The 26,206-nt window shown below is 38.6% G+C and overlaps 1 long non-coding RNA gene across 4 annotated transcripts; it reads right to left on the bottom strand.

The window, feature by feature from the left end:
- Positions 1-291: 291 nt before the first annotated feature.
- On the bottom strand, positions 292-25,772 carry LOC148224925 (uncharacterized). 4 transcript variants are annotated; one of them, XR_015801762.1, is made up of 5 exons: positions 25,652-25,737; positions 25,113-25,200; positions 11,243-11,359; positions 3,949-4,096; positions 292-3,725 (listed from the first exon to the last, which is right to left on the bottom strand). It is a non-coding gene; the product is annotated as an uncharacterized LOC148224925 (long non-coding RNA). The 4 variants fall into 4 exon arrangements; XR_015801760.1 differs by lacking the exon at positions 25,113-25,200 and having other exon boundaries at positions 3,949-4,110; positions 25,652-25,772; XR_015801759.1 differs by lacking the exon at positions 25,113-25,200 and having other exon boundaries at positions 25,652-25,772.
- Positions 25,773-26,206: the final 434 nt, after the last annotated feature.

The raw sequence follows: 26,206 nt of genomic DNA, 5'->3' as shown, positions 1-26,206 counted from the left end.
GTTATGTAGCTGTGCTTAACACTCCAGTGGGAAATTCTGGCCATGTTGCATTTTGCCTTTGATATGTTGCCATGCCACCACCGTTAATGCAAGCTTAGACTACAAACATCTGTTTGCTTTTATTGCACATGTGTTGCTTAAGATGTTCAGTTTTTACACGATGTGAATCACTGGACTCAATGAGTATGATTGGCTTAATATATAAGCCTTAAGTTGAGTCAATAAATTGCATGTCCTAATGAATGATATACACGATATACACAGAAGAAAAAAGTGACAAGTTCACGTCTAGACTTGCAAGTATTTCATATTTTAGTGGGTTTTTAATGGTTTGGAGGAAGTCACATAAATATCAATACAAAAGGAAAGATTGTATGCATCCATATGTCAGATAAATATAATGAGAATAGAGAAATGCACCTGATAGAAAACAAAATGATTAAAGCTCTATGTCCTTCATTCTAGAATCTCACCACAATTCTGGCACGAATGGAACACTTGTAAGAAAAAAAAATAGCATTTTGATATCACCACATATGCTCTAGAGTGCTCTCTTTGATGAAAAGTTACCTGGATTTAGAAATAAGTTTAGCTGTTGACCTCAGCAGATTTTCAGCAATACCTCATAGGCACACTGATGTTTCAGAGACCTGCCATGTTGGTTCTAGCATGTATCATTCTGCATTGCTGGGATGCACAACAAGATTACGTTGGATTGGATTAATGAAAGTGAGTGAAATGACTTACAGTTGTTAGCTTGCATTTTAATTTTGGGGGTTAAGCTTATGTGCCTTGAAGGTTTAATTCATATGTTTCTGTACCATGAGGAGTCTAATTTGGACATTTTCTCTGCCACTTGACAACTAAAGCAACAAAACACAAGGAGAAAATGGAAGATTACAGTTGAGTAGAACTATCAGCTGAAAGGCCTTTATTCCCCCTCAGATATTTTAAAGTTGGTATGCAGAATTGCTATAATATAATAAAAATTAAAACAAAAAGCTCTCTAGAAAGGGCTTGCAAAACCAAAAAGTTTAATTGGTGGAGTCAGTATCATCTGCCAAGTTTCCAGTACAACACCCAGGCTGAGGGAGGTAGAACTAAAATTGAAAGTTATTTCACTAGCTGGCAAGCTGGTCTGAAATCAAGATATAATGGAATCAGAAGAAGCATGAGTTTCTATAGTCATAGAAGAAAATATAATTTATTTATAGAAAATGGGGAATAATTCAGTCAGCAGGAGTATCTGCGGACTACCGCAAATTAGAAAATGAATGCAAGTCGCTGATGAGGAAAAATGCTGAAATGTGAAAGCCATTCTGGGAGTCATTACTGAAGGTATTATGAACAAGAGGATGAGAGACAACCATTTTGCCCTGTTGTGTTGTGATAAACACCATCCTGAATTGTTCACCCAGTTTTATACGTGATACTGTAAGAAATACGCAAACAAATTGGAGAAAGACTAATGGAAAGCAAACTAAAAATTGTACTAAGGAAATGTGACATAGATTGCAGGAACTGAGTGTGCTTTATTGAAAATCTGGATTCCCAATGTGTCCTGTACAAGCATCTTATGAACTAGTATTCTGCTCATCTGCCTTCACCCAGAGGTCCAAGGAGGAGCTGAGCTTTGGCAGCTGCCCACTGCTGCCTTCATAGCACAAAGTTCTTCTATGTTCCAGCAGCCACCCCTGCATCTAGCAACTCATTGGTTTTCCTATCAAAGTGCTACTTGCACGAGCTTAGCTTGGTGGATTGCTGTCTAGAAAAGAGAATAAATAACACAGACATGGTTATAAATGTGACAGCAATTAATTGTTCTTCATCTCTGAGGATGGAACAAAAGGCAATTTGCAGTAATGGAGGGTTTCATTAGATTCTAGGAAGAACTCTGCAGCTGGTATTTAGGCACTGTGTTCGGTTACCCTAAGAAGCTTCCAGGTCAGTCTTTGGAGGTTTTTCAGACTGAATAAAATATTTTTTGTGGAGTATCTAAGTGTAGTTGATCCTCACGGTGATCAGGGAATGACTCTACAAAGACCTTTTCAGACTTACAACTGTAGTGGCTTGCTGTGACTTTGGCTGTGTCCCCAGCATGAAATATGGAAATATTTTCCAGTTTCAGACCCCAACCTGTCTCATGTCTGTGTTCCAACACCTTAGCAGTGCTTAAGCTGGGCATGCATTTTCCTTTCATGTCTACTTTTTGCCTCCAGTTCCATACTCCAGTCAGGTGCTAGTAGATCAGCAGTGAGACTGGTGTCTCACTGCTGGCCCTTACCTGTAAAGAAGAGCAAGTTCAGCCTCAGACTGGGATCCACTGATACCCTCTTTACTGATTTCAGTGCCATAAACTCACTGTTTCAGAGTTTGGAAACTCTGAATGATTATCTTAATTTAGCTTCTACCCAATCAAGAGTTATTGCCAAGAATCCCGTTTTAACATTAGCATTTAGTAAAAATAAATGCAGAGATTACATGAATGAATATAAAACCTAATGAAATCATGGTAAAAGTGTGAATACTTACACGTGTGAAACCACTGCCATTTACGCTACAAAATAAACTCCTTTTTCTTTTACTATGTAGATCGTGTGATGTAGCCATGAAAACTGGAACAGCACAATCTCTGTCGATGTAAAGAAAGCAAGAACAAAACTACTGTAAATAAATGTGGGAATCATGTTAGTGGAGGAGAGCAGGCTGTTCTCCTCAGCACTGAATCTAAGTAGGAGGTAGATTGGATGGTTACATGACAAGGTTCTCCTTGGAGAGCAAATTTGGTTTGTTGTGTAAAATGTGTTATTGATATGCTATGGGCAACAAATGAGTCTGTCTCCCCCGTGTGTGTGGCAGTGCTGAGTCATTGATCAGTCAATCAATGCTGTTCACTGCAGTGCTACATCCATTAATCTCGCTGTGAGAGTACAAGGCATAGCATTCAATCAATGAGGCCTCAGATTAAAGGCAATGATCCAGGAAAAGGAGAATGTAAAAATAGAAAAACAGGGAAATGGAAGTGAGATTAATTTCTTCTACTTGGTACTTTCTATAACCATCTCATGGCTCAGCATTTCTGAGGTTTGCTGCTTTGTGAGATCATGATTCACGAGGTTTTTTACTAAATGAATTCTGTAATGATGGTTAAATTAATTGTTAGTGTCTATTTCATGAAATGCCAAATGAATGAACTGTTGACCTTCCTAAAAGTGGAAAATTATCTCATATTGTGATTTTAAAAATATAGGTGAATATTTTTATTAGCAGTAAACCTTTTTACTATCACAGTCATCCATTTGAATCCGTCCATCTGTTCACTTGTCTTTGAATAATTCACTCTGGTTTGGAGGAGGTGCAAAGGTGTTACAGCAGAGATATCTGCTCACAGGACAGCCTGCTTTCTACCACACTGTTCAGAGACATCTCTCAGTGGCAGAGCCTGAAAATGCTTCACTCCTCCTTTCATAGCTGGGGCTGTTCTTCAGAACTTTTTTCAGGCTGGTATTTATCCAGAGTGGCGAGACAGTCACTGTGAATTTCACATCTCTCTGGGCAAAGACTGTGTGGTTGACTGGGGGCTCCATCTTGCAAAAGGGATGCCATAATGCATTCTGCTCATTCCTGCTGGAAATTTACTGTCTTCCACAGTGGTTTCTGTCTTAATTCAATCCTTATTCTCAGCACAGAGGAAAGGAACGTTGTCTCAGGCAGCCAATGTGTAACTGTTAGGAAAAATACTTGGTTTGTGATGGCAGTAATTACTACAACCATTAATTACTGTATTTTCGGGAAAGAAACATACTATTTCATATTCATAGGCAACATCACTATACGACTTTCTGAGGTTTAGATGTTTTACATCTAAAAATAATTAAATTGAACCAGGCTACTAAAATATTCAATAATTTTAGGCAACTGTATAACCATATGTCTCTTCCAACCTACCTTTTGACATATTGCCTAGAGGAAAATACTTCTTAAAATGTTTGGACAGACTGCATCTAAAGATAAAACTTGTTTGAAAGATGACATTCTTCTGAGCAAGGTTCTCCTAGATCACGACTGGGTCAGCGGTTTTTCATGGTTTTACATTCTGAAAAAGAAAATCTGAAAAATAATGTGCAAATATGGAACCAATATTCAACACAAAACATTCTGTACTTTCTAAAAAACTGTGTCTCAGCATTTTTCCTCCACTGAAATAATTTAACACTAGATTGAGAAAGATGTGTGCTGCAACCCAGGTTTTGCTGGGCTTCAAGGTGTGATGTTAAGCCTTGACTGCTGTGCCTGCTGTAATCATTACCCCAGACCAAGACCTACAACATCCCCATTACGGGAGGTGATGGGCTGCCCTCTTCTGAGATCCAGAAACTTCACTAACTTTCTTTAGTGCCAGTGCATAGTTTTGTTTGCTTGCAATTTTCTTCCAAGTGTGGTTGCTAGTTTCTATTCTCTCAAGAGCTGGACAAAGCTCATTGATTTATAAGCCCAAGAAGAGGGCTTATAGGTTTTATAGGCTTTAGGTTTTATCTATCTTTTTATTACTAACTTGCTCAAGGAATGCAAAATGTGTGCTGGAAACCTTCCCTCTCCCAAAGAGGCAATGCTATGGCTACAAGGTGACATATCTGTGTGAATATAAACTTATTCCCTCCTAGAGTGCCCATGTCACTGGAAGAACAATGTCACAAAAATCAGAACTTCGTGGTCCTCTGGGGAGAGCTGTCACCAAAGGGAGGGGGTAACTAATGTCACTCTTATGTTTTACATTATGAGGATGTTGACCCAAAAAATCAAGGAATTTTTCTGCCCACATGGAGGCTGCAAATGTGACAGATGGAAAACTAAGACTAAATCAAAACAGGCTTTCAAAAGCCTTAATGTAAAGGTAGGTGCATCCATAGGCTTCTGGCCCTTTCATTAACTTGGGTCTCTTGAAATATGAAGAGATGAAGATAGCAGCTAGGTACTGAGATGCTTGTATTTTTCTTGGATTTTTAAAAAACAAAGTTTGTCCAAATTAATCAGTCTTTCACTGTAATTGTTTGGTGCCGACTCTGAAGAAGTCAGTGTTGTTTACCCCTGGTTCCTAGGCCTTGTGTTTAAGCCTCTGTTTGTTTTTCAGTGGAGGGTGAATGAGGATGTATCTGTTGAGCAGAATGCTGGGAAGGTGACAGTGTTACACATTCCCATCTAGGAGAGAATGCTCCCAAGGCCTATTCTCCATGCCCTTAAAATCCTGTGGTCTAACTCCCTTGGAGTATTCTTTCTGGTAATACATCAGCTGCAGCTGAGGATTCTTTTCTCAGAATGATCAGCGTTTTCAAAGCAGTTTTATTAGTCTGTCTTCAACTCCTATGGGAAAAAGGGTTAATTTATGAGCTATGGGGAGCAGAGCCCTGTGTTCATGAGACCACAAGATTTCAAGGCTCTGAATGCATTAATTAATAGAATAGTCCATGTAAAGTGGGACTGACCTCGTTTTTAAAACTTGTGGGTGTGTAATGAAATCTCTTTGTATTATCAAAATTCATCAACAGTAACACATGCATGTAAGAGCTGAAGGCTGTTTTTCTATTGTTTCCTATATTCACTTTTTACTACCTGCCACTGTTTTCTCATGCTCTCAGATGGGTAGAACTTTTTTCTTATCTACAGTGGTAACCACTGTAGGTTACGTTGAACATTTGTAAATGAAGCATGCTTTTTCTGTTCTCAATTGCACTGATTTTGTTTGTCTTTTACGTTTCTGTGAAATTGCAAGGAGAAAGGAGCTTTTAAGATACTCTAAAAAGTAAAAAGATCTTGCCTTTTTCTGTTATAACTTGTTAGAAGCCCACACTTGGTTTTGGACAAAGGATTCCAGACAGCTGGCTTCTCTCCAAAGTGACTTCCAACTTTATGCTTAAAGGAAGAAATCCCAGGTGCAGGAGACTGAAGTAATAGGGGATGTAATATTAAGGCTGTATTTTTTTTTTTCTTCTATAGCATGTTTCTTTTTTCTGCCTAATGTAAGATAGGTATAATTCCAATCTAATTTACAATTACAATGGTAAGTACACTTTCCTTTTGACTCTTCAGGTGAAAAATACTGCAATGCTGAGCCCCACTGTTCATGCATCTTATAGAACATAAGGACATTTTTTCTTCTGCCTTCCACAAAAAAGACAAAACAACTTTTTGTTTCAAGAGAGATTCTTCACCATATATGTTGTTCTAGAATTAAGATGTAAGCTAATAAACTGAAACAATAGATGGTATGGTGTTGCTTTTGCCACTGCAAAAGCACTGTTTATCTGCTATAAAGAAAGGTGGTTATAAGGAATACAACTGTCTGAAAATATATCAAAAGCACCAAAGAGGAATTATTTATAGTATTTAATCCCAGCATGTATCAAAGAGGATGCTGAATGAGTATTACAGAAGCATTCAAACTGCACTGATCAGCGCACAGAAATTAATATATGGTGTATCTGTATCCAATTATAAATTCCTCTTTGGTTTATGAGTAAAATTTATGGAGTAGTCTTTCAAGGGAAGTGGTGAAGCACTGTGTGCTCAACTGTTGGCAAATGAGGTCTGCAAAATGTTTGAAGGCTCTTCAGAAAGCAGATCTGAGAGGATCAGTGGCATGGATGTGATGACATGGTGGAGTTTCCATGTCTCAGATCTGACTTGCATTTTGACAGTTGTGCGGATGCAGAAGCACCAGGTTGTGCCAAATTTACAGCATTCAGAGTAAATGAACTTCCAACTTCCTCCAACTCTATTATTAGAGAATGTTCAGATAGGGTGGGGTTTTTTTGTTGTGTTTAATTTGAAAATACATATGCATTTGAGATTCAGGAGAATTGTGTGACAGTTGAACTAGGAATGGAATCACTGTTCAAAGCACAAGAAACTCTGAAATAGCAAATGTGCCACCAATTACATGACTGGTCTGTGTCATGAGAAAGAGAAGAAAGGTGATAGATGTGGTGCCTCTATTACACAGGGTGATATTAGAACCCACTGTGGGCTTTGTAGCTTGCCTATAAAGATCATCTCAGCCACTTACACAGAAATATTGCAAATAGCCATATTCCATATTTGTTGAAGCCCCTGTGGTTATTTAGATATTTCTGGTTCGTGTTGTTTTATTACTTTTTCATCTACTGTTTTTGGTTGAAAGCATGAGTTGGTCAAAACATTTTCTTGGAAGTATTGATTAATTTTGAGAACATTTCTATTATAAAAAGGCTCTTCAGTCGTAAGGACAGACATTAAAATGGAGGGTGTGGAGGAGAACCAGAGAAGCTGGTTTCAAAAGTTCCAATGAATTTGGTCTGATTCAGTCTCTCAGAGTCATATCAAGTTATTGACAGTATAGGATTTTAACCCATGAGTCTGTCATGTCTTGAATAAGTGACCCAGTCCCTGGATTCTTTGAGTTGTACCCCAAAGCTTCTAATGTTATATTTTGTATAATAATCTTGCTTCTTTTTTTCAGTAGTCAGAACACACATCTCAAGTGATTTTTACAAGTATATTATCAGAGTCTGAAGTGAATGAGCCTTTCTGTTGTTTTTCTCTGCTTCAGATCTACCCAGGTATATAAGGAGGCATTTCTGAAAGGAAAACTTACTTGTCTAGTTTTAGCTTTGTTGATATAAAAGATTTTGTCTAAAGAGTAATTTTTCCCGTGCCTCCTTTCTTTTCAGTAACTTTAAAAAAACCCCTAGTCTGTTGAAATCATGACATGATGGAGCTGGCAAATGTGGTCCTATAAGGCAAATAGCTCTGCAGCAACTACTCTATAAGGGAATTTGAAGGGACCTTGTTTTATGTCAGACTGGTACAACTGGCAGCTTCTTATACAATGCTGTTATGTTCCTGGAACAAGTTCAAATGGCTTTTAATGTGGGGGCCCATAACCATGTGAACTACCAGCTTTACTCTTATGATCTACCACTCAAAAGTGACTGGATTAGTAACAGGGCACCATTGTCTCTTTTGAGTACTTTTTTTTTAATAAGATGGCATCCTGATTTATCCACAGCTTCATCAGCCTGTCTACTTGTCTGGTGCCCTGAGCATTTGTCCTCACTTATGCAGATGTTGGTTTGGCTCAGGCTGTGATTTCCTTTTTTAAGAAACCTTATCACTCTTTGCTGAAAGCCTGTTTATTTGGTAAACTTGACCTCTAGCTAAGCAAGGCTTGTAGCCTGTTAGGAACGAGGTTCTCTGAATGTAGCAGCTTTACCTGCTGTTTTCAGTTGTGTGCATGTATGGTCATGCTGAGAAAAGTAATGTCACTCCCACTGTAATGGCGTGTTGTGCCTACAATGTGCCTGCACATATCACCAGCCAGTTTTAATGCATTAAAGTACTTTAAGATTAAGTGGTGCAAAGAAATTACATCTCTCATACACAAAGTTTCGGTGTTTAACAATTAAAAAGGACGTGTGAATATTACTTGCTGTTAGGTCATGTGGACCAGAACAGGTCCCTGTTTAAGACCCTGAACTTGCAAACATTTGCACGCTTGCATAACTTGACTGTATAGTGTAGTCCTGTGTAGGTGAGTAGGTCTGTTCATGGCAACAAAAGTAATCATGTAAGAAGGACTTAGAACTGAAGCCTCGTATTTGATTCTCAGTACATCAGAAAATCAGTGAAGGATATTGCAGAATGGCTTGAGACCACACTGGCAACTAGATGATTTTGCTCATCTGAATTTAGATCAGATGGCAAGAAGCCTATACATTGTAAACTGAAAATATCAGAGTAATACCTCCCTGTAAGTGTAGCAAAGTTTCATTGCAAGGATGCAGAAAGACTAGAACACAAAATATTTTACAGGTACTACTTTTCCCTTTTGCTCTTCCCACAGTTCTGATATTGCTCTTCCCACAGTCTCGAGATTGACCCAAAAATGTTTTGACAATGTTAAAAGTTGTTCGCCTCTCTTTACCTATCACAATTTGCTAACAAGCATTTTCATGCAAGATTTGAGGTGGAGTGTTGTAAAATTATGTGCTTTTAGACTGTAAAACTCTGGACTCTGTCCAACAGGACGTTTTTATATGGCCTGGATCCTTTTCAGACAAATAGGATCTGTACCAGGGTGCAAAATTGTAGACAACTGATGCATTCTTTAAAATAACTACAAGTTGGCTCGCTGCCTGTTCTGAGAGTCTGTCAAGACTCCCCCACTGGTGCCTTGGAATGTATTTTTGAAACAGGAATTGTGAGTGCCAACAAAGTACAAGTTTAAAGGTAAGCTTTCTTTCCTGTCTCAGTCTGAGAATTTCTTTGTAACTTAGTGGCCTTCTAAGTAAAATGGGTAGGGCACATCATCCTTCCGGATCTACACATCTGTGACCTCAGCAAGTAATCATTTTTTTGATTTATAAAAGGCAAATGTACCATAAGGGCTTTTTTCCTGTTTAGTGGTAGACCAACTTCCTAAATCTGTGATGTCATTGCCAAATTTGCAATTTAGAAATTTATTACTTGATATGTGCAAATTACTTCAATCCAAGCCTCCTCCTGAAATCTTGTGCTATGGTAGCAACTCCTGTGTACCCATCTGGGGAAAACTACTCCATCTCCTTGAAAGCATTTACTAGTTGCATTATTTCCCTGGTTCTTCACATTTTTGTCCTGTATTTTTAAACCCAGAACTTCTGGACCTTCTTTGTTCCTTTACCTGACAGGATCACCTTTAGCTCTGTCCATTAGGCATTTGTTTTTCATCTTAGCTGTGGCAGTAAGATATGAAAGTAGATACTTCAGACAAGGACAAAAGTACAAGTGCTGGTGGTAGGATGGGTAAGAGAGGGCTGGATATGTTGTTTTTATTCTCTCCAAGGTAACAGGCAGGACTCTCTCAGCTGTAGGTGAGAAGAGGGATGCCTCATAGGCAAGGGTCTTCTACAGAAGAAGAAAATGAGGAGTGACAACTGCTTTTCCCCTGACTAGATTATCTTCCATCAACATGTCCTTTTAGACTTTAGGTGGGAAATTTTGCAAGGCTGCTTCTCCATGAAGTAGCAGTTTGACTCACTTAATTCTCCTTGCTGGAAAGCAATACTAGGGATTCTAGCAGAGACTAAGTGAACATCCTCCATGTGCCAGTGATGTTGAATAGAAGTAACTATGTCTACAAAGTGTGTCATATTCAAACTTATGCCATTTTAAAAATTCCAAACTTGCCTCAAGTAAATTGTGTGAGCACATGATGGCTTTTGTCCTGAGGTTGTCTGGGGAAAGGTTGGAGTCTTTGGTACTGTTCGTTCTACAAGTGTCCTGCCTATTAGATCAGTGAATGGGCTGTGGCAGTTGCAGCATCACAAAATTATATTGCAAATGTGCAGGCATATGCTTTTTGAAGTTTCTCACAGATAAGTACGGTAGTCTTGGAGTACTCGGAGTAAGCCTTCTTTGAGTGATATGTACTATTGCTCTGGAAAAATACATAAACTCAGGTTGTCTTTAAAAGTCTGGGAATGATGAAATCAAAGTGAATATTTTCAGAACTGGTTAGGAGTTTTGGTCCCTCTAAATTAATAGAAAAAGGTACAGTCTACTGTCAAAATCCTAAGAAACATAATGGCCCAGCTGCTGGTCAGCATTTGTTATGCCTTAGGAGACATTCCTTTTTGTTCTTTTTCTTCTGAATACGACCCAGCTTTGATGAAAGTAATTATACCTTTGCCCTGGCCCTGGCTAAAATATAATAGATTTTTCTTTTCATACCAGATCTGTGTCAATTCAGTCAAAATTTCAGAATTTTGACGGAAATAAAACTGATAACACTCTTAATACTCCAGCTGGTGCTGAACAGTGTTTGTACAGCATCAAGGTCTCCTCTGTTTCTCCCTCTGACACTCCAGTGAGGATTCACAACCAGGCAGATTACCTGAACCAATCAAAGAGATATCCCATGCAATATAAAGTGCATATATGCCTTGCAATAAAAGGGAAAATAAGGTGATATAGGGAATTAGCCAACTTTACCTCAGGTACTGTCTAGGAATCAATGTACCCACAGGAAGTGGTGAGTGATTGCTTTGGCATTGCTTGTTTTCTCCTGTCTCCCTCTCCCTTTTCTCCCATTTATTCAATTTTTTTAAAATTTTATTTAATATTTTGAGTTTTCTTGGGGTTTTTTGTTTGTTTGTTTTGGTTTTTTTTCCTTTCTTCTTCCCCCATCCCAGTGAGGGTGGTGAGTGAGTGACTGTGTGGTGCTTACCTGCTCACTGGTGTAAATCCACAACAGCCATACTTGGCAGGATTGAGCTACTTGTCCCCAGAAGATTCTGGCATCATCATCCTTATCTTGATGCATCCAAATATTCTGATATGCACTCTTAAAAAAATAAATGTGTGCAGATGTGAATATACAGATTTGTGTGTGCTGCAGTGGAAGAAGGAAAACAACAGCTGAAGTGGAGCCCAACTAAGAAGTCTTTTAGCAGTCCTTTTTTGTTCATAAATACTTTGATAACTCTCTCCAGCAAAAACAATTTTAGAGGCTAATAAGCCTCTAAATGTGCAAAAAAATTATAGTGAAAATGAGACTTCTACATTTATGGAACTAACTTTGGATTCCTTTAAGTCCAAATCTGCCTCACAAGCAGGTTACCTTCCATATATTTTCAAATTTTTCCTTTCACCCTTTGCATTGTTATCTGCTTGGGGGTTTTAAAAATAAAAAGTAGATAGATTTTGGTAATGTCTATATTAATTAAATGGCATCATTTTTCTCAGTTAAATTGTAGCAGTTTTAATGGATAAAATCTAGCTAAGCAGATTCATGAAGAATATTTATTCCTAGGTAGTCATCTTTGATTTTAGCCTTTTTTCAGTGTGATTGTAAGAAAGACAACAAGGAGAGTCTTAAAGCGTGTTCTTTGAAGTTGTAACATTAGTCATTTTTGAGCACACTTTCTAAGCACTGTCAAGTCAATTATCTGTTTTAAAGCCTGAAAACCAAAGTTGACAATTCTTTTCATTGTTTGTAGAGTTGTAGAGGAAAGATATGCTTTGAATTATATTTGAATAAGATCTTAGAATAAATAGGGGTGTGACTTGGCCCTCAGTTCCACTGAGTAGAAAGAGAAGCTGTGCATGCACAATAAAATACAGAATTTGAATCTTTGTTTAATGAGGGAAACAAATGAAATTTCCATGCTTCTTTGGTCTTTTACAAGTTCTGTATAATAATTGTAACAGGAAGTGCTATAAATAGGCTGTGAGGATGACTATCATAAAATAAATTGTAACTGAATCAATCTGGAAATTCTTATTAATAAACTTGATTCATTTGATTGCTAATTTTTATTAAAGTACCCCCCAAACTAAAGAAAGAGGGGTTTTATTTAGATATTTAAAATAAAAACATAATAGCTAGAAAAAAGAATTTTCTGCCTGAAAGAAAAATGAATATTCCTTTATTTTTTAAATACTTTTCTTTCCCCCATGAATTACCCAGCATATTAAGCAGGCACAATGTAAGAATGTTTCTTGCAGTGTTTCAGCAGGAAATATGTAGCTTTGGTTGTATAAAATGACAGTTCTCAGGAAGGTAAATGTATTGAATTACTCCATTAATAGAAAGAAGACGCTATTACAGTAGTTTTCCCCCAGGCATTGAGTTTCACAGGTGCAGTAATCATGGTGGGCTACAATGATAGTACTGTAAATGCAAAAATAACAATATGCAATTAGGTGAATTTTTGTGTGAAATGTGATAAATCAAGGAGTAGAATTTGTCAGACATCAATTCCCTAACAGCAAGAATGTTTATCTAAACCACAAAAACCTCACAGCTGAAATCACTATTTTCTCATGTTTTCACTCAGTTCACAAGAGAAATATTAACAGCACAGTTCTGAGAAAGAAGCTTTTTGGTCTCTTTTTGCATTCGTTAAAAAGCACTTCTTAGGTAGGCATGCTTTTGGCAATATCTGTACCTTCATTTTTATGCTTCTGAAAACTCATTTTGTGAGTGAAATGACACTACCTGTCATTTACCTTCCTGTTTGGGAAGAGTAGAGTTGAGAGATAATCAAGGGAATTCTTGCAGAGAATTCTGCACACCCATCATTCTTGGTCTGTGGGAAGTGCTTCTTAAGAGAGCATGCTGGTGTTAAATGAGGCATACTACCTAGGTGTCACTGCATTTTCTGTGATAATGCTGGAAAATGTGTTGTTGAGAAACTTGTAACTGAGAAACTGTAACTCTGCAGCGATAAAAACGTTACCTTAACCACAACCTGACACTGGAAATCACAATTTTCCTGTGAATCACACTTCTTTGGGAATTTAAATATTGTAGGTCTTAATTTCTTGTTTGCCAAAGACAGGTGTTTGTTTTCAAATACAGACTGGAATTACCAAATGATGCATGTATAGAAATGTGCTGTGAATGACCATCAGCATCCCTTGAGCAGTGATGTCTGGCCATAAGGAGGTGTCCCAGAAGCATAACTGAGTTCAAGAGAGCTGCAGCTGGGCTGTGCCAAGACAGCCTTGCCTGTCCCAGTTCTTGGAGATCATTCCTGCATTGATGGTACAGGCCAAGATGTGACCCTCAGCTCACGGGATAAAATGTCCCCATCATCTTTTTGGGTGCACAGAAGTTCAAGCACTGAGCCTGTTGGAACCTGTCTTCTTAGCAGCTCTCCTGGGCTGATGGAAATCTTCCAACGTGCAACTGCTCTGCAGCTTCCTATGTGGTATTTACTCAGTGGGTTGTCAGCTGAATTTGACCACTGGGGTAACAAGAGTCCATATGGCCAGATGAGGCACTGATTAATAAAAGTAACATTTTATATTTTGCAGTATTAACATTCTTCAGAGGTTTTTTTTTTCACAAAGGAGCTAAAAATTTCACCTTTTTTCTTTGTTTTTTCATTCTTTTTTGAACTTGATTGCCACTGAAGAATGAATGATGAAACTGATATGGAAATTCTCCTTATCAAAACACCAGACAAAACCTCTCCATTTTCTTTTCCTCTTTGTGGTGTGTCATTCAGCTACACAACATTAATTTTTCTTATCCTGTTTAGTGCTCTGCAGATTCAGGGTCGAAGTCTAGAAAATATGTTCAAAGCCTGGGGTAATGTCTCCTGTTCCTTGTGACCCACTCTGGGAGCCTGGGCCTTGGAGGATGAGATTCTCTGATTCTCCAGATGCCAGGAGTGGGGAAGCAGAGTTCAGGTCCCACTAAATACAGTTCTCCTGGGTTATTTGCCCCTAGGACTATGAGGTGCAGACCAGCCCTATGGTCCATCCTGTAGGTGAATTCAGGGGAGTGAAACCCCAGGGACAAATAGGTCACTTCCCTGGGTGGTAGTCCCAGAGGGCTGGTGTAGGAATGGTTGACCCCAGGCCAAGGTTTACTAGGCTGTGTGTTGCTGTTGCCTGAAGGTGGTTGGGTTTACTGGAATGCAAGAAAAATGCTTGAACATAAAAGGTAGGTAAAGTAACATGGTTAATATGTGAATTGTTAACCAGTCAGACAACAAATGTCTGTGGTGGGTGCAGGACTCTCCTGCCAGTGTCTGCAGTGGAAATCAAGTTTCCATTCAATGTGGCTCTGAGTGACACCCAGGATACAGAAGGAAAACAAACAGTAACTATTATCTTCCTTCTGAAGCAGCTCCAAAGTGAATATAAACACTGATTGTTTAGAGACCATCAATTAACCTAAGAAGTATTTAGAGCAGGTGCAGGAGAGATAACAAATGAAAAGAGAACTTTATAGTCTTGTGTATTTAAAACAGTTTGGCTTTTTGATGTTGTTTTTATGGGGAAGAGTATTGACTTGATAGTTGGAGCCTGGGACTCCTTTATGAACTGTTTTTAGTTTGATAAACACACTGCAAACATCAAGAGGAAAGGCCTAAATGATGGGAACAGTAATGCTGGGGATGTTTTATTTATCACTGCAGTAATATTGAAAGAACGTTTGAACTTATGGATGGAGGCTTATGGTCTTGTTAACCTCTGGTTTATTACGGTAGAGTTATGCAACCGTTCATATTCTGAACTCCCTAGTAGTGTCTAGAGGAATTGCTGAGAATAGAACTTTCTCCTGTTAGTCACTTTGTATGATGTGCTTCCTAAGAACTTGAAAGCCATTTCAGATAAAGGGTAAGAGAAAAGGAAACATTCATTATCTTGACTTTACAGAGAAGAATCTGAGAAATAGAAAAGCAAGGGACAGAGATTTTACAAAAAGGTACAATGTTTCAACCAAAGGAAAATTTAATTGACTTTTCATAAAAGAATTCTGCAGATGAAACAAGAAGCTTAACCCTCATCTCCCAGTAGTAATCGAGGATAAATGTGGATCAATGTAGCTTTTTCATCTCTAATCTTGAAAAAGTCTTTTATGTCCCTTCCTAAAATAGGTAACAGTATGAATTTTATCTTTTTGTTTGTTTTTTAACACCTCTTGTCCTTTAGTTTTTCAAGATTTATCTGTCAATATTCTGCACTTTCACACTCTCTACAGTTTGTTCACTCATTGAAATTTAATGTACTTTACAATAGGTTTCTCAGCTTCTTTGTTTTCTGGAAAGGCAGCTTTGTTATTCAGGTCTAAAGGTGGTAGTAGGAAATACTTTGGGTGTTAATAAGAAACGTGGTCGATTCTTACTGAATCACTTAGGGAAAGCCACTTGATCTTCTGGCCAGCTCAATTGTTAAATCAGTAAGCAGGAACACTTGACCACTGATCATTCATCCAAGCCAACCATCCCTTGGTGAATGTATATCCCTGTTAAAATTAGCAGAGGTGCTAGCAGAGGTGAAGGAGCCCCACCAGCAGTGAGCTTTGAGCTGCAATGGCACACAGAGAGTGCCTGTGCTCCATGACTGATACCGGGGAGGGCTCTGCACACCTGGGGTGGAACACAGCAGAGGGCTGGGGGTACATTTCAGGTAGCATGGGGCACAGGTATGCCAGGGCACTGTGGTGCACAGTAATGCTGAGGCAGGACTGCCTTCCAGCACCTCTTCCTTGTCCTGTACAGCTCTGCATGATGGCAAGGCTGTACCAGGGAGAGGTCTGGTGGAAGTATTGTGTGGTGCATCCTATTCCATACATCTCATATCTTGTGAAAACTGTGGCTGGTAAAGCCAGCCAATCTGCCCAGAGTGACTAGAAGATGACATCCTTGCCTATGGGAGGACGGAGGTGAGAAAAGGAGGCTGTGGCATTTGTGAGGAAAAGCTGTGATGGTGGATAGCTTCTGTGAGAAGCTGCTAGAAGATTCTCCATGTCCAGCTTCCTCAAAGATGGACCTGCTGCTGGCTGAGTCCATCAGTGCTGGTGGCAGCACCTCTACGCTAATTTATTAAGAAAGGTAAGGCTGTTACTGCACAGAAGCATTTGCAGCCAGAGAGGAGTGAGAGTCTGTGATAGAAATAGACCCCGAGACACCAAGGTCAGTGAAGAAGGAGGGGAAAAGGTGCCTCAAGTGCCAGAACAGAGGTTCAGCTGCAGCACGTGGTGCAGAGCATGCTGAGGCAGCTGTGCCCTGCAGCCCATGGAGATCCCTGCTGCAGCACAATCTGCCTGCAGCCTGGGGAGCCCCACACCAGGAGAGGGGGGTGCCCAAAGCAGGCTGTAACCCTGTGGGAACCCATACTGGAGCAAATTCCTGGAGGACTGCACCTCATGGAAGGGACCCACACTGGGGCAGTTTGTAAAGAACTTCAGCCAGTGGAAAGGACCCATGCTGGCAAAGAGTGTGAGGGGTCCTCCCCCTGAGGAGAAGGAGTGTCAGAGACATCTGATGAACTGATTGCAACACCCGTTCCCCATCTCTCTGTGCCCCAGGAGGGGAGAAGAGAGAGAATTCACAAGTGAAGTTAAGCCAGGGTCAGCCTACCAATGCCAAGAAACTTGACATTGTTGTGGGTTTTTTTCTCATTCCTCCATTGACAATCTCCCTGGAAAATCCCAAGAAAACACTGTCTAGCCCTGATTACCAGGGAAGAACTTTCTAATACTGGGAATGATTAAAAAAAAAATCTATATATATATAAAAATAACTGGTGATACCATCAATGAAGCAAATGTTCCCAGTGGATTCATCCCATGTACCAGAAATATAAATACCAGAGAAAATAAATCCCTTGTAGGGGCAATCACATTACCAGAGAATCCCTGTGCTCACCAAGTGGGAAGGAGGATGTGAGGATGAGTTTTAGGGTAGACAGGAGTTGAAGCCTCATGGACTAGTTAAATTACTTAAACATCATCTTATCTCTAACACAATCAGGCATGCATAAAGACACATGGGAACATACAGTTCTTTACCGTGGTTGAACATATGCCTTTATTAATGTACAAAAGACTGAGTTCTATTTCAGTCAAGCATAATATAGTTTGCTGTTAAATTCATAGTTACACTGAATGCATTTATACATTTGGTTCTAGTTTATCTCAAACCGCCTTGCCATTTTTAGGCCTCAAATATTTATAAAATCTATAGAATATTTTTTAGCCAACCAAATGATTCTGTGATCCTTATCTGTTATATTTTTACAAAATAAATAATTATTTCTTTTACATTAAAACTACTTAAAATTCTTTCTGCTAAATTCTAGTTCCCTCATATATGTAAAGGAAAAGAGAAAGAGGGGTGTAACATCTAGGTTTGTACTTTCAGTGTTTTATAAACAAGAGAAGTGACACCACACAGAAACAATATTTTGTATATGTATGTATACAAAATATATAATTGTAGTGCTTTGAGTTTGGTTTGAAAGTAAATACGGATTTAATCAGCCTTAAATAAAATGCAGCATATAAATACTATTGCTGGAATCTAAGATTCTCTTTGAAACAAAGGGCTTCCTTATAATTTTTATAAAGATGTGGCAGCCCAGGTGTGAGTTACAAATTAGTTGTATCTGATGATATCATTATATATCTGGCCATAAGAATTTAGAAAATATTCTGCTAATACCGTGATGATATTATTCACTTTTAAAATGCCAAATTATTTTACCCTATGGAGATATACTTTAAATTTTCAAACACTAAAATAATTAGGGAATTAAGAATTAAAATTCTCTCAAAATTAGCCGCCTGGTATCATTCTAAATAGGGGTATTTTTAATGAATCTTCCACTGAGAAAATTTTATTTTTTTATGCTTTTTTAGTGTCTGTTATACAAATGTTCAGCAATCTTTTTATTGAACTTAAATTTTTATTGCCTTCCTAAGATATTTTTCTAAGGCTTGAGGATTTTAGAATAGAAGAACCATTGTAATTTGTGTGACATATTAAAAATTCAGCCATTCTTTCTTTTTTATTTTTTTTTTTTAACCTCTCTCTTTCTCTCTCTTTCTCTTTTAACCAGCAGCAGTTAAAAATAACTGTTTAATTGTAATGCCCCTACAAATCCCCTCCCTATGACATGGTTTGTGTTTGAAAATCCATATAAGGACTTTTCATTACCATTTCCTTGGCACAACTTGTGTTTATAGAAGAAACCTCTTCTTTCCTGATGTAGAGGTGGAGTCCGTGGTGGGGCTTGCAAGAGCCCTGAGCAGAGGCAACCTATGGCAGGGTGCTGGGTGCTACTGCTGCCTCGTGGGAGGGCTGATTTTGGGGGAGAGAAGAGCAGCACTGAAGCTTAATTTTTTCTCCCCCACCTTTCTGTAGGTGGCTTTCCCTTTGGAGTATGTCACCAGGTTGTGTTGGTGCTTTCCTTTGGTACCCTGCTATAGAACACCCCAGAAGAAGAGAACGCATCCTCAGCCACTGGGTTTTGCTGCAGTTACCCATATATGCAGCCTGATTATTTAAAAATCCTAAACTTAGAGATGACAGAAATCATCTATTTTTGTTAGGAATCATCTATCGGTTGAAAAATTCCTGGTGTGCTTGTGCCTTGACACGGATCAAGTGTAGACTTTTCGTTTTTGCCTGTTTGGATGCTCAGGTTACACCAGGTGGTTCCCCCGTTAGATGGCACTGTGTGTTTCAGCAGTGCCTCTAGTCACTCCCCCTGTGTTAAATGGAAAGTAATTAACTTTTAGGAGGTGTGTTTGTTATAAAAAGCAGCCTCTCCATGTGGATGTGAGTTCTTTGTTCTTATCAGGCTGAGGAAAACGGTCTTGCTCTCTCTGCATTTTTTCTCCTCCCCCCCCCCCCCCTCTTTTTGAATAGCAATACTGGAAATACAGAGCAATAGAAAATACATGGAAGGTGCCAGTGATCAAAACTGATTTGTATATTTTTTCCCACTCTGAAATCAAAGGATTTTTACCTTTCTATGGGGGATTTAATTTGGGTCCCTGTGATTTGAGAAACTAAACATTTTGACAAATTTTTTTTTCATTATTAATGGCCATGTTGCAGAACAACTCTTATCTTTCCTTAAATTTGGAAGCACTAAAAATTATAGAGCTGGTTGTTTCTCTCAAAACTGTGAAAGAAGTGTGGATAAAAACCTGATTTCTTAGTGACTGAGCAGGAATCAAGTTATTACATTGCTGCAGCTGCTATTTGATCCATTGGTGTTGTTAGAAAATTGAGACTGGGAAAAATGATTTCTTTAGCTTGGACAGAAGTTCACCCCTGAAGAAGGGGGCTGCAGGAGGCCAGGGCAGGTCTCTGCTAATGGGGAAGGACCTGAACATGATTTTGATTTTGACCTGACAAACTAACACTGCCTTCCATATTCCCAGGGAATAAGGACTAGGATGAGCCAGGGATAATCCCTGCAAGAGATTGTGCCTGTGGCCACCCTGTTCCAGAGAGTGTGAGAATTTAGCAATGTGAATGTGAGATATTCCATGCCTGTTTGCCTCAGTGCCAGAGAGCAAACTCAGGCTCGTTTAATTGACTCATATAATTGTAGGCACTCTGTCCCAACAAAATGCTAAGCAAACCTTGGAATTTACCCATTCTGGATTTTTCAAGCCTAGCAAAGCAATGAACAGCAGTAGCACACCTGGTGAGTATTTTACTACACAGGTCTTTGGAAGTACCACTGCTCTTGGCTGCATCTACAATGGTTGTTGTAAGGAACAGTAAAAACAACCTTAGTCAGGAAAAAGAACAACAAATGGGACTGGGGTTCAATATTGTATTTAACTGGGAAGATAATATTACTCTGCAGGCTGGAGTGGGGTGAGGGAAACATAGATTGCTCTCTGGCTGCATTATTGACTCTCAGGGTGACTTTGAGCCAAATACTTCAGTTTTCAGAAGTGAGTAATGACTTTTCCTGCTAGCTGGGCACACTTCACAGGGTCATAATTTTGTCCCTAAAATGGTGGCCCTCTGTACACCTGAGGCTGTAATTTTCTCAGGTTTGAATCTATAACATGGGAAAGCTCATAAAGGCACTTTCCTCACCTTTCTTTTACTGTTCTAATGTACTGTAATTTTTTTTGTAACCAGAACTGCTGCCTATTATGTGTGGAAGCTAGTGATCTCAAACACAACTTCCCAATCCCACCTTTTGGGTGACAGAGTATACTTGTGATCCTTAAAATAGTATTCAGGTTATTTATAGGAATTGTATAATTTATTTTTATGACCGATACACATAAATCAACATACAAATAAAAAAAGTTGAAATCTTTAAAACAGACTTCCTAGATGAAGAAAAAACACAAATGCATACTTTAATAATACAGTTTACACAACAATAAACTGTTAACAGCTCAGCTTTTGTACAACTTTGGAAAAGAATTTAAGCAGACTTGGTAAACTATAGGTTGAAAGTAAAAAACCCTATAAAAATACAGATTTATTACTGTTTAATTTCAACTGATTTTCCAAAGCTTAAGACTCAACTACAAGCAATTTTTCAAGATCTTATTTAATAACTTCAGTCTTTAGGTTAGTAAGGTGTATGCAAATATGATTTGAATTTTATAAATCTACTTGAAATGAGAAACTTCTAGCCAGTAGAATCATCTATAAAACAATAACTGTGCTAGCTTTTAGACCACATGAGGATTACAATTTTTATGGGATTTTTTTCATTTGTAAGAGGGATTTTTTTTTTAAATAATTTTGACTGAACTGAAGTAGGGCTGTGCCGTTTTGCTACCTGTTGTGATTGTCAGATGTCATGCATGTGTGGGAACCCCGTGTGGTACCAAAAACTTTAGGGGTGGAGGAGTGGCAGTGACTCCTCAAAAGTCTGGAAATGCTGGTTACTTTCTGCACTAAAAGCCTATGATGGTAAAGCTTCAGAATAACTTCTCTATTTTTATTTTACCTAAGTGTGATGCTTGTTATTTTTACAGGTATATGAAACCATAATCACTCATATTATTGGTTTACTTAGGTTGAAAGGTAGGTCAGCAAGAGAATTGGTCTACTCTTCTGAAGCTCTTGGTGATAAAATTGTATTTCCCGTATGGGTCTGGGTGCAATGCCAGTTGGTCAAATTAAACTGATCTTGAAAAATATATTTTTTCACACTTTAATGTTTGGAGCCTGGTCTGACATTCCTTGTCTAGTCTGCCTTAAATTAAATTTGTTGAAATAACCATGCAAAAAAATAAAAACCAGATTTTTTTATGAGTTGTTCCCTAATAACAACAGCAACAACAACAGAAGACATTCTGTATTCTTTACCTATGATGTTTCTCTGAAATCTGTGAGATTCTGATGCTAGACTTCATCTGTAAGGTAGTAGTTATTTTCTTAATTTAACTTTTAATTTTTCACATTTAACTGAAAACCCAGACTTCCTACAACAACATCATGGCTTTCTCAAGTTAATTTAATACAGGTTTGCTGGCCTCATTATCACTCTGAATGTCCTTCCTATAAGCCTTCACATGGAACAGGAACTCCTATTCACAGCAGAAAACAAAATTAGGAAATATAAAAAGCGGTGAAAGAAATGGATTTATGTATAGCACTGGCATTGCTAACAAATTAGAAGTGACTCAGTTGCACATTTCTACAGATAAAAAGAAGCATGGGCTAAGTTTTGCAATCTTATCACATATAAAGAAAAAATACTGAAAGTCTTCCCTGAAATAATTTAGATTATGCTGTTTATGGCGCAGTCACTTAGGGAAGAGAGAGTTAATTATTTCTCTAGTAAGCAAAATGTCATGACATTGTCATTATCCAAGAATGCAGGGCACACACTGAATTCATTCCCTTGATCAATGGGTGCCTTCAGGATTTGTTTTGCTGGTAGATTCCCAAGGGGAAGTCCCATGCTCACATCTGATACTTTCTCCAAACACACATAAGTTCAAGACAAGTGTTTTTAGAAAGGGTGATTTTCACAACCTTCTCTGCTAGAAGGAGAGGACGTTTCCTCTAAGACTGTGGGTCAAAAAAGGACATAACCAGCCAGGTGATACGTGGTGCTCAAACATCCTTGTTTTCCATCACACTGGTGTTATGCTGTTTGGGATTCCTTGCTGGAGTGCCATGTGAGCTTAACTGGAAGTAAATTGTTGCCTGGGGAAGGGACAGTGGGCAGGGTCTGCTTGCTTGAGCTACTGAGATTATCTCAGGATTTTCACAGCCTACACAGTTTAAGTATATTAGAAATGGTACATCTAATAGAAATGATCTGAAGAAAATAATGAAATGATATTTAAGAGTGCTCTGTGGGCTTTTTTTTTTTTGCCTTTTTTTTTTAATAATATCTCAATATAAGTTCTATTTATAATAAAACACTTACTTTGACAGGTCTGAAAATATTACTATTTTAAAAGGCTGACTAGACCTAATGTTGGCTTGGATCATCATTTTCTTTTTGTTATTGCAAAGATATTTCTCTGCCTTTCTTTGTTAAACTAGCTTAATTGAGAATCCAAATAGCACCCTTGAGACGACCATAGGGGCTGAAGGCAACTGCATATTAGAGTCAAAATCATCCTGTTATCAAAAATAAATCATGGTCTTTCTCATTCACAGGGGCTTTTAAAGTGTCTTCTCTTGTGGTTCTATTTTTTATGACTTTTCTTCTGTATGAAGACTTGACAGCTGATAATGAAAATCATTTATAGTTCAGATTGCCTGGGTGATGAGGGAGAGACAAACCTGACTTCATTTTAGGAATTCAGCATTTGGGAAACTACCATGATCAAATGTACACTGCACAAAAGGAAAATTTTAAGGACCTTTTATTGATGGTTAAGTGGGATATTCAAAAGGTGGTGCCTGCTTAATACAGCTTTTGTATAAAAAAATAGATCACTTATGATCAGTAAAATACTGAAACATTCATGAAATGTCAAATGTCACTGGGAAGCTGAGACTTCTATTTCTCAAAGCTGGAGGAATTGATCTTGCAGAAATATTCTCTTTCAACGATTTCTCTTATTTAAGAGAAAATGTTGTATTTAAGAGGCAGTGTTGTAGTGTGAGGCAAGAAAATTACTCTTGGAGATAATTTATTGCTGAAGTGGGAGGTTTTTTTCCAGCTCAAACTATTCACTGTAAATAGTATTATGAGTTTCATTTCTATTACACCAGACAGTGCTTAGTTTTGCAAATGAAAATAAAAAATGGGCCAACATCAAGAGAAGCGTGGTAAATGAAAAAAATTATTTTTTGTCTTTGTAAGGACTGTGATAAACAGTTGTGGATTATTAGGTCATATATTGCCATTCTTTGTGCAGTACAAAAGAGGTGAAAGCCACTCAAGAGGACAAAACAGCAGATGGGAGGAGAGGCTCTCGTGGTTGGTGGGTCTCTGTTGTTGGCATTGCCCAACAGCTGTCCTACCTTCACCAGGCAGCTTCCCCGTGGAGCACACTCTGTCCTCACCCCATGGAGTTGTGCTCCTGAAAAAAATGGTCTCCCAGATTTTGGTATGTGAGTGGGTACCCATGCTGCACACCACCAGCATCACATGTAAGGCAGCTCTGAGACATGGCAGAGAAGAGGGGAGGCCAAGAGTGCTGTGTGGAAGGATATTTGCACTCTGGATGACACCAGATTTGGGGAGCTGGAACTGGTTTCCTCACACAGGCTTTTGGTTTCTGTGCTCCCTCTTGCTCCTTCATGTGGCCGCTGCCTTCCTCCTCTCTGTTCACTGGATCAGGATGAAACAGAACGGAATTCTGCTTTATTTCTCTTCCATCTGCCCTCCCACGCGTCCACATTAGATGTGGGACTTCCCATTAGCATCACTTAATCCAGCCCTGCAGTTGTTTTCAAGGCATGGAGAAAATGTGTCCCTCACTGAGATGGTGTTTTGCAGAGAAGTGGGGAGTCTTCTGTGACACAGCCACTCTTTGGAAGGTATGGCTCTGACATGACAGTCCTAGAAGGTTTGATTATTCTTGCTTTAGTCAGGAGGTTGGCTCATATGACCTTTCTGCCTAAATCCATCTACGGTGTGCAATTCCAGAGTGGCTGTTGAGAGAGGTAAAAAAAGTCCACCACAAAACAACAAGATACAGATAAATGAAAGATAAGGACTTAGAATCTGCAGCTGTTAAATATTAGAATGATGAGGCAGGATTGCTGTTGCTGTACTTTCCTGGGGAATGAAAACACAGCACTCCTGGATGAAGCCTGTGCTGGGAAGCATTCTCATTCTCACACAGTACTCCTGAGACATCGATGGCCTAGCTATTGTCACAACTTCAGCTGCACAATATTGCTTCATTAAATAATGCAAGCATATGCATGTTATATCTGTGCACACCATTTGAGTCTTTTCAAAGCAGCTGGCATTTGAGTTGGGAATTTTGTCAGTGGGAATTCTAAACATAAACAAGGAAAAGGTTACATTTTTGAAACATCTGTAATCATTTGTGTGCCATATAAATTAATTGGCTGTGTATGGATTTTAAGCAGTTCACTCCTCTTCTGTTACGTTCTGACAGTGTATGCTTTGCATTCTTGAAACCTTTATAATTTTCCTAGAGTTTCTAGAAACAACCTGAAATCCAACTAAATTATGTTAAAAATTCAATAACATAGCTATTATCTGCCTGCTTCTTATTATTTTTTACTATATCTCTGGTGAAAAGAGAAAAAAGGAATCAATAGGGGTTAAGACCTAACTGTATGACTCTTAGGTAATGTTATAGAAATACAGCAGGAAACTAATGAAAAAGCATCTTGTATTTCCCTACATAGGAAACAAACCTGTGGATGGAAGTATGGAGTCCAGTCAGAGAAGCAGAGTATCTATTCTTACCAAAAAATACAGATTGGCTTCAGGCTTGAGGTCAAACTGAGAAAAAATAAAGACCTTGTGTTACCAAATCAAGAGTGTGCACAAGAGAGGTTTTCCATGCTGGAATTATTTTGCAAGTAATTTGCATAAAAAATTCAGATTTTGTTAATAAGAACATTTTCTGTATAGACAAGCACTGACTTTTATTTTTTTTCTTTCTGTTGATTTATGGTCACTAGTAATAAAAAGTTATCCAGGAGGTAAATTGCTTTATTATTCCTCATTGCAGTCCCTTTCTCCTGTTGGTTTTCTTTTTTGCTCTGTCTATGATCTAATTCTGGCAGCAGTGAAAGATGATGTCTTCAGCTGTGCCACATGAGTTCTTTTAAATTCTTCTTTTCCTTGAGCAGCAAGATAATTGATTCCTTCTCTTAAAATGTAAACCTCACAGCTTTCCTTGTTTCAAGTATATCTACAGCCATTTAAAATAGAATAACATGCGTCCTACCTTGGTTCTACAATGTGCTCTCCTTCCGGACCTCTTCTTCTTCTGTGTTTTAATTGGCAGTAATCTGAAACTGATCAGTCACTTAGGCATAGTGGGAGTATGGAATTGTATGCACATGAACTTATATGGAGTCTGGGAATTTGATTGTATTCAACATCAAACTGTAAGAAACTGAGAGTAAAAATAGCCATGACAATTAGGTGCCTCATAAAAAGTCAAGAAACAAAGCCTTTCATTGTAGACTTCCCAGTACCTCTCAAAGTAGATTGACAGCACTATAAACTGATTCCTGCTTGGTGTCCCGTGTGCAACATGTAGTTATGAACATTTTACACCATTGTTCTTCCCTCTGGCAAGCTCTTGAGAAAGCTGAGGGTGCTGAGGAAATGAAAAGTCGAAAGGCAGAGGTGCTTGCTCATCCTCGGCTGGGGCTCAGGCAGGGAGGCTGCAAGGGTGTGGGGGGCCTCTGCTACTGCTTGTATGATTAAGATGGGTCTCTTGCTGATTCTTTTTTTGGTTGGTTGATTTGAAGTTTTTTTGTTACGCCTTTTTTGT

The sequence above is a fragment of the Sturnus vulgaris genome, chromosome 2, assembly GCF_052056855.1.
Source record: "Sturnus vulgaris isolate bStuVul1 chromosome 2, bStuVul1.hap1, whole genome shotgun sequence".
In the NCBI taxonomy this organism is placed as follows: domain Eukaryota; kingdom Metazoa; phylum Chordata; class Aves; order Passeriformes; family Sturnidae; genus Sturnus; species Sturnus vulgaris.
Note: the sequence above shows the minus strand (reverse complement) of the source record. Positions and strands in the feature narration are given on the sequence as shown.